The sequence below is a fragment of the Aphidius gifuensis genome, linkage group LG1, assembly GCF_014905175.1.
Source record: "Aphidius gifuensis isolate YNYX2018 linkage group LG1, ASM1490517v1, whole genome shotgun sequence".
NCBI classification, from domain to species: domain Eukaryota; kingdom Metazoa; phylum Arthropoda; class Insecta; order Hymenoptera; family Braconidae; genus Aphidius; species Aphidius gifuensis.
The window spans coordinates 27,895,388-27,904,726 of NC_057788.1; positions in this window are offsets into that span (position 1 = coordinate 27,895,388).

A 9,339-nucleotide genomic window follows, 5' to 3' on the forward strand; every position below is an offset into this window, starting at 1 on the left:
AAAAAAAATATAAAAAAAAAAAAAAAAAAAGTATTAGGCGCTATTGTGTTTAAAAAAAGTTACGTCAGTATCCATATCAATTGATAACAATGAGGAGATAGTGTTAAATTTTTGCAGGATATTTTAATTATTCATTAAACATTTTATAAACTATTTTTATTATTATTTTTTTTTTCTTGTCAAGTGTTGCCATTAAAAAAACAAAATATAAAAAAAAAAAAAAAATATGAAAAAAATAAAAAAAAAAATTATAAATAATAATAAAAAAAAAAAAAAATTATAACAAAAAAAAAAAGAGAGTAATATTCAAAGATGAAAAATAAAAAATATATATTATAGATACGTGCTCAAATTAGTGTGTTCGAACAAATATTTCAAGCCCATCGGTGTTTAAAGAGGCTGAAAAAATAAAAAAATTTCATTTGTTCATTTTTAATAATATTATTATTATTATTATTTTTCTTTTTATTTATTCACTCAGAGATTTATATTTTGTCCAATTTTATTTTTGAAAATACTTATTCTTTAATTGCATTTATTGTGTTTGCAATGACAAGAGAGAAAAAGAGAGAGAAAATGAAAGAGAGAATTAAAAAAAGAAAAAAAAAAAAATTAATTTAGCTGAAAATAATTATAGCAAAAAATCTCAGTTATAAAATAATAATATTTACTTGAGCTCGTATTGATTAATCTTCAGAATAATTAATTAAAAAATTTTTTTTTTTTCTTTTTTTTCTTTCTTTCAATTTGCTGGGGTAGATGAACGGGTGTCATCTCGCCAAATGACATTAGAAAGCACTTACGTGTATTATATGCAGTGTGAGGACAAAAAAAAAAAAAATATATTAAAAAATAATAATGCCCTCCTCTTGGAGATTTATTCTATATTTTAAGTTCAATGGCAAGAATAAAAATTCTATATATTTTCTATTTAAAAACTAATGATGAATAAATAAATACGTGAATATAAAATATAAATAAAAAAAAACCAATGGTGATGACATGTGCATGTATATATATCTATTATAATAATACTGAATTTATTTATAAAAACAAATAAAATAAAAAAAAAAAAATTATAACAATACATCCAAAATTCCACAATGGGTATCGCAAATAAAATAGAAAAGCAGCAAAATATTTCTTAATAAATATATGAAACATGTCATTCACTTCAATATAAGTCTGATCGTGAGTGTGAAGTAATAAATAAAAAAAATAATCGTAAATTAATAAAAAAAAAATAAAACTAATAAAAAAAAAATTTATTATGAAAATATTAGATTTGATTGAGAATGTTGTGGATGGTCAGGGTAGACTGTAGGGTGATTTTGACCGAAATTTTTCTGTCAATGAATTTAAAAAATAACGTTCTCAATAATACACATAGACATAATAAATAAAAAAAAAATATATATTGAATGACATGTAAAAGTGAGTTAAACAAAAAAAAAAAATCCTAAAAATTTTTTCTTATCTATGGTAATACTGTATATAATTTTCGGCGTGCAGAAAACACCTCTCTCTTAATCATAAATATATAAAATTTTTATTTTTTTCTTTTATTTTAAAAACAATATTTAAAAAAAAAATATAAGTGAAGTCATATATCACTGATAAATAGTCGATACTCTTTTCAAGTTATAAAAAGAAAAGAAAAATTTTTTTTTTTTTAAATAAATTTAAATTAATAAAAAAAAAAAAATATAAAAGAAGAATAAATAAATAAATAAAATACGAGTGGTTGCCGAATCTCGAAATTTCACATGATTAACTCGCACCATGAAATCGAGCCAAATTAGAAAATTAATTTTATTTTTTATTTTATATTCATTTATCATTTTTAAGTAATATTTTTTTATTTTTTCAAGAGTTGTACACAAATGTTGCGATCAAGTTCTTATTACTTTATTAAATAGTGTTCTGTTTATTATTATTATTATTAATATTATTATTATTAAAATTATTTTTATTATTATTATTATTATTTTTATTATATATAATGTAAATATCCTGGCCTAACTTTCTATAATAAAAAGAAAAATTTAATAAACAAAATAACAAAAAAAAAAAAAATATATTTAAAACAAACAAACAAAGATAACGTTGTCAAGAACCTCCGCTAGACCTGGATACATTTTTTTTTTTTATTTTTATTTTTTACTCTATTAATATTTTTCATTATAAAAAAGATAAAAAAAAAAAAAAAAAAGTATTATAAACAAATTCATGATTGTCATAGTTTTATTTAAAAGAAAAAAAAAAACCAAATTAAATTAATCCTTACTTTGGCCGAGGTTCTGGCATCGATACAACAGCCATTGCTCTCATGAATGAATGTATGAATTATCATTTTATATAATATAATTATTTAATAACAATTTAATAAAAAAAAAAAATTAAAAATTTGTTTATTTTTATTTACCATTTCACAATTTAATATTATTTAATTATTTTCAATGCTATCATTTTTTTTTCTCTCTTATTTTTCATATACAGATATTAATTTTATTATTTAAACAAATTATTGTTATTATTATTTTTTTTTATTTACATATTGTTATTTATTTATTTTTTTTTTTTGGATTGACCAATGCCAATCATGCACGGTATAATATAATCATAAAAAAAAATTGCAATAAAAAAAAATACAGACTAAAATTTAAAAAAAATAAAAAACCATAATAAATTGTGTGAGATTAAAAATAATAATAATAATAATAATAATAATAAATAGATTTAAAAAAAAGGTACATGACACAGGCGTTGAATATTAATTATAATAAATAAAATGATATAAGTCTCATTATAATCTAATTAATCGTAATGAATATAGCCATTGGCTGTGACCGATAACTGCCATTTTCGTAAAAAAAAAAAAAAAAAAATTAACAAAAGTTTATAATTAAATAAGATAAACAATTAAAAGATTTAGCAAATCTTTTTTTGTATATCATCAGGAGAATTAACAGACAGGGATCGAAAAGATAAATAATCAATAATTAAAGGACTTGATTTAAACGGTTTGCGATTTGAAATTTTAGCGCGTAATAATTAATAAAAATAAGAGTGATAATAGCACAGTTGTCTATCGTCCTAATCCTAATTCACGACTATACTAAATTTATCGTCCCCACGGTGCCTAATCCAAGGCAACGTTGTTAATTAAAAAAAAATAGTCGAGTGAGCAAATTTCGAGGTAAAATAAATACGACGATACATATCGCAAAGAATAATAATTAACTTTAAGATAATTATAATAATTATTAGTGGATTATAGAGAAAAAAAAAATAAAACAAAAAAAAAAAAAAAAAGTTATTTATAGGATTTTATGGTATAAATAAATATACGTAAATAAATATATAAATTATGGAGGAAAAATATTGAAAAAAAGAAAAAAAAAAAAATAAGGATTGTTGCTTAATTTAAACTCAAATATATTATTTTATATTTATATTTAATAAAATGTGTTATATATTGTTCTTAAATATTCAAAATTAGTGCGGTATTATTATCATTAAATTAAATTTTATTAATCTCAACATTTTTTTGTTATAAAAAATTTTCCCTTTTTTTTTTTTTTATGATTTGAATAATTTATTTATTTTTATTGTGATAAAGACATTATTGAGTCTTGTCATTTTATAAATAAATTATAAATAAAACTATAAATTAAAAAAAAAAAGGTTGGCTGCTTGAGTTTCCGGTATTTTTGATATTTAAAATTGTTTGCACGTAGGTTTATGCAAATATCTATTTTAAATTACTCGTTATGAGACTGTAATCTGTTTTAGACTATATATAAAAATAAAAAAAACCATTAGAATCACTTAAAAAAACGAGATTATAATAATTTTTATGAGAAAAATATACCAAACATTTTAGATTATGTGAATAATTTGTTATTTTTATTACTTAAAATATAATAGTTTTTTAAATTTTATTATTTTTCATTGTAATATTGTAATAACAGATTTATAATCATTAAATATAGTTTTATCTATATATTGTATTATAAATTATTATATTCAATATGTAATATACGCACATAACCCACCAATTAAAAAATATATTTAATAATAAATAGTCTGTCATTAATAACAAAGCGAGAATTTTAATCTCACTGCTTAAATTATTATACCGTAATTATTTAAACATCTTAATTATTCATTACTTAATTTTCAAACAAATTTTTATTGATAATAATACAAACTAATTATTGAATTTGTTTATTTAATTATAATTTTTCTACTTGAAAAATTTAAAAAGTACAGCCAGTCTTTTTCTTCTTCTTCTTTTCTTTTGGTTTAATGAATTTTTTTAAAGTAAACTTACCGTTATTTTTATTATTTTTGAGTAATTTATATTTTGTTATATTATATATTTAAAATTATAATATAATTTATTATTAGTTTTATACGAGAAAAATCGAGTAAGGCAACCGCTCAAATTGACTAAAGACGTGAAATATTTAAAGTGAAAAAAATTAAATAATATTATTTAAATATTAGTATCAGTATTTACAATATTGTGAATGGTAACATTTAGTGATCAAAATTTAAAAAAAAGTAATAATTATTAATCTAACAAAAAAAATAAGCAAAATATTTTTTTTAATTATTAAAATTACTTCACGCATTAATTCATTATTTAAGAAAAAAAAAAATCATAAAACTGGTGCGAGTATGTGAACAATAAAATCATCAATACGATGTATTATTATTAAAAAAAAAAATTAAATAATTAATACTATTTGCGATAACAGTCTCGAAAACTTTGATGATTGAATGAAAAAAAAAAAAAAAAATGATAATTTTAAAAAAAAATAAAACCATTGAAAATATAAATGCCTCAAACATAATTATTCTATTATTTTATTTCTCTATTATTATTTAATTATTAAAAAAAAAAATAAATAATATATTTAATAATAATAATAAATGTGTGTATTTAAAAAACACTCGATTCTTCCGAAGAAAAAAAAATTATAAATCCACACAAAGATTAACACACACAGGGCATTATTATATTTGTCATATTATAATTAATTAATAACTATTATTATTGCTATATTATTATCATTATTAATATGATTAAATTATTATTATTATTATCATTATTATATATTAAATGTTGTGTGTAAAATTTTAAAACTCTTTATTTAAAAAAAAAAAAAAAATTAAAGAGGCAAGAAAAATATAAAAATTAAAAATTTTTTAAATTATAAATAAATATATTGGCAAGTAGAAAAAAAGGAAAAAAAATTTAAAAAAAAAATTTAATAAGCATATGTAGCAAAATAAAAAAAAAAAAAAAATATTTTATATTTTAATATTTTATCATTTATTATTGCTATTATTATTTTTTATTATTATTAATATATTATTGGACGATATTATTAGTAATTATTATTATTTTATAATTATTTAATGTGTAAAAGTGTTTCAGCAAGATGAACAATAAATAAATCGAGTACCAAAATGCATTTTTTAATTTTTTAAAATATAATTAATATTAAAAAAATAATATTAATTAATAATTTTATATATTATTGTTTATTAATTCTTGATATTTGTTGTTCATCTTCTGTTAAATGTCGATGATATATTTTTATTATTTTTGTGATTTTGTGTTTTGTATATAATTTAATTAATCATAAACGAAATTTGTCATATATAATTTCTACAAGTATTTGGTTCCTCTCCGACATGATTATTAAAAAATGTTAAAATCATGAAAAAATATTAATTAATAAAATTTTAAAATATATATGAAAATAGAGAATAATATAATACAAAAAAAAAAAAAAATTACAAAAGTCAAAAGTGGGACATTATAAGCCCTATGTTCGTCAAATCGCGTGATGTTATTTATTATTATTATAATTATTATTAAACATTTGAAAAAAAATTTTTTGATTTATGTGAATCATTGTCATTATTTTTTTTTCTATCATTACTTTCTTTTTTCGGCAAATATTTATCAAATAAATCAGATAAAATTTTTTTTTTTATTTTTTCGATTGTAATAGATCTTTTTTTTTTTCTAAATATATATATTGCTAGACAGTACCGACTGATTCATATAAATTATTACATTTATGATGAATAAAATTAATCTTCCAATTTTGAATAATTAAATTTAAAAAAAAAAAAAAAAAGTCATTGCTTATTTGGGCATAGTGATTATTCAGTGACAAAAATCCAATAAATAATTATTCAATTCGGAGCTATTAAAAAATGAAAAATAATCTAAAAATTGTAACAATTTTTTACTTGCATTTAATATACAAGTGATTGAAATATTAATTACATTAAGAGCGTGCGATTTGACAAAAATTATTTGTGTATTACTAAAATTATCATCATCGATGTAATATTATTTATATTTAAAAAAAAATTGCGCATTATTAATAATGCCAACAGATAGAGAGAAAGAGAGGAAGAGTGTCAGTAAAAAAGAGTACGAAAATAATAATAATAATTAAATAAACAAAAAGTTATTTTCAAGTGCATGAACGAAATAAATTTAATAAAAAAAAAATTAATAATATTGTAAACAAATAGCAACAGGTTTATGATTTTCTATATTTTTTTATGTAATTTTATGAACACGCGATAATATATTACAAATACTATTAGTATTATTATTATGAATATTTTAATATATAATATGATTCAAATATGGTGTTAATTGTTTTGTTTTTTTTTTCATTTATTCCCTAATTTTTCCTTTCATTTTTTTTCATTTATTAATATTAATTTATCATTAATTATATATTTATTTTGGCATCTTGATTTAAAAGTAAATATCAATGATAGAAAAAAAAATTTTTTTACATTGTAACAAATGTATAATTAAAGGTATGAAAAAAAAAAAGAATTACATAAATAATTTTATTACTTTGTGTTAAGTTTGAATTAATATTCAGTAGTCTTCAAAGTGCATTGGACTCATGAGGTCTTTGGCCTGATTGTAAAACGACCAATCAACACAAAGTAATTTTAATTATTTCAATTTTTTTGTTTTATATAATAATTTAATTTATCGAGAAACAAAATTTATCATTATCTTGAAATACATATGCAATTTTAAATAAGATATTTCGTCTGGTCAGTGAACTTTGAACTCTAAACTTTTCTAAGAAAAATACTTGATATATATATTACCTGCAAACATAAAGAAAAAATGAAAATAAAAATGATGATGACTAATAAAGAGTTAAAAAAGAATTAAAAAAAAATAAATAACTAAAAAAACTAAATAAAATCGTAAATTTTAGAAAATAAAAATATTTATTGAGGGAAGCTAGTCTTAGGGGCTGTTGCCCCGTTGCTCGTTGGGATGGCAACGTCGCATTGCAGCCTCGGGGTGGCGGTCGATGCCATTGGGTGGCGGTGATGGCGGCACTGATGGGGTAGTTTGAGAGTTGAAAAAAAATATTTAAAAAAAAAAAAAAAACAAACAAACCCCACACACATAAAGTAGCAGTGTTAAATTTGGCATGTATTTTGATGTCTGTGTGTATAACAGCAACAACTACTGTCAACCACTGTATATATATTTAAAACCCTGACTGGATTTTTCAGCATGTCCATGACTATACCGTGACTACTGCCATTGCCTTTTCAAATAGTTCCACCACTACTTATTTTACTCATTCAGCCCTCATCGTCATTATCCTCACCCTCACCCTCACTTTTACCCTCGTCTAGCTATGAGGCCATCGTCATCATCATCCCCACCGAGCAACTCTTTATTTTTATTTTTTTTTTTATTATTTCTTTCTCTCTTGGTATTTTCAACCCTCACTGTCTCTTCCTGCAGCAAATCGATATCTCAACTTATACACATTCAAAATTTTACCACCCTGAAATTTAGAGTATATTTACTTAAAAGTTTTTTTAGTGTAAAAATAAATTGTTTAAAATTAATAAATTTTATTTTTTCTATCATCAATAAAATAATCAAAATGCCAAAATGTTATATTAATTTTCAACTATTTTTAATTACAAATACTCAAATTAAATAATTATTTAATTAATCTATTTTCATTATTGATTAATAGTTGTTTTTTTATTTTTTTCTTTTTCATTTTTACAATCGAAATACTCAGAGAGAAATTACAATTTATCTATTTTTATTTTTCATTTGTTGTATAGTTTTTTTTTTTTTGTTATTTTACCCTCCTTGCAAGGTGGAGCTGATATTATGTGACAGTAGTAAAAAAAAAAAACATACAACTTGGAGAAAAATAATAGGGTGCATGTTTAGTGTGAGTGGCCAATATTATTATTTTACTTAAATGTCTATTTATTTATTTATATTGTAGACTCATTTACTCTTTATTTTTTTGTTTCCTATGTCTCTTCTCATTGTTTTTTTGTACATTTTTATTTTTTTAATATATATGTACTCTCACTGGTCTCGGTCGATAGCTCGTGAGGGTCGCGTGAGGCAACGAAACGCGGCGACGCCCTGCTTAGCCACCCCGTTGTACGATTGCAGAGGTTCCCAATCTTTTAAGAACTTTATGCAGACAAAATTTAAATAATAATAATAATTTATTGCAATAATTCATTGAAAATTTAATAAATAATATTCAAGTAATAATATAAAATTCATACAGAAAAAGAAAAGTAAAAAAAGCTCGTCTTTCTCTTATTTTTCTCTATCAAATAATAATATGTTTAGTTGATTAATTTATTGTCCAGTATATCAACACTAAAGCTCTGATATATTTAAATAAATATTTATTTAAAAATATATATGTCTAAGCTCAATAAAAAAAAGGGCACAAAATAAGCAATCAAATTAATTAAAATAGTTGTACAGTTATTTGGTAAAAAATTTAAATTCAACATTTTTTAATTATCACAAATTTTTTGATATATAAGAAAATAATATAATAAGTTTTTAAAAAACATAAAAAAGAACAAATATTAGTATCTAATGAAATACAAAAAAAAAATATATCAGAGCTTTATTTTAAAAAGAAAAAATATTATGAATTTCTTAATACAAAAAAAAAAAAAAAGAAAACTTTGTGAAGAAAAATAACAAGATAATATTCAATTTATGAAAAATAAAAAATTTTTTATTATAATAAGATACTGAAAATATGTCCAAATATTTATTGGTTATTGTGTGATTTTTAAATAATTTATTAATATTTTTTTTTTAGCCACCCATGTAGCAATTAAAATATGTGCGAGAGGTGTGCTTTGGTTAACGAGGGAGCAAGGCTTTTATGATGCTGCTAAATAAAATAAATTTCTAAAGAAATAAAAAAACTAAAAAAAAAAAAGAAAAAAAGTTAATTAATAAAATAAACTTGA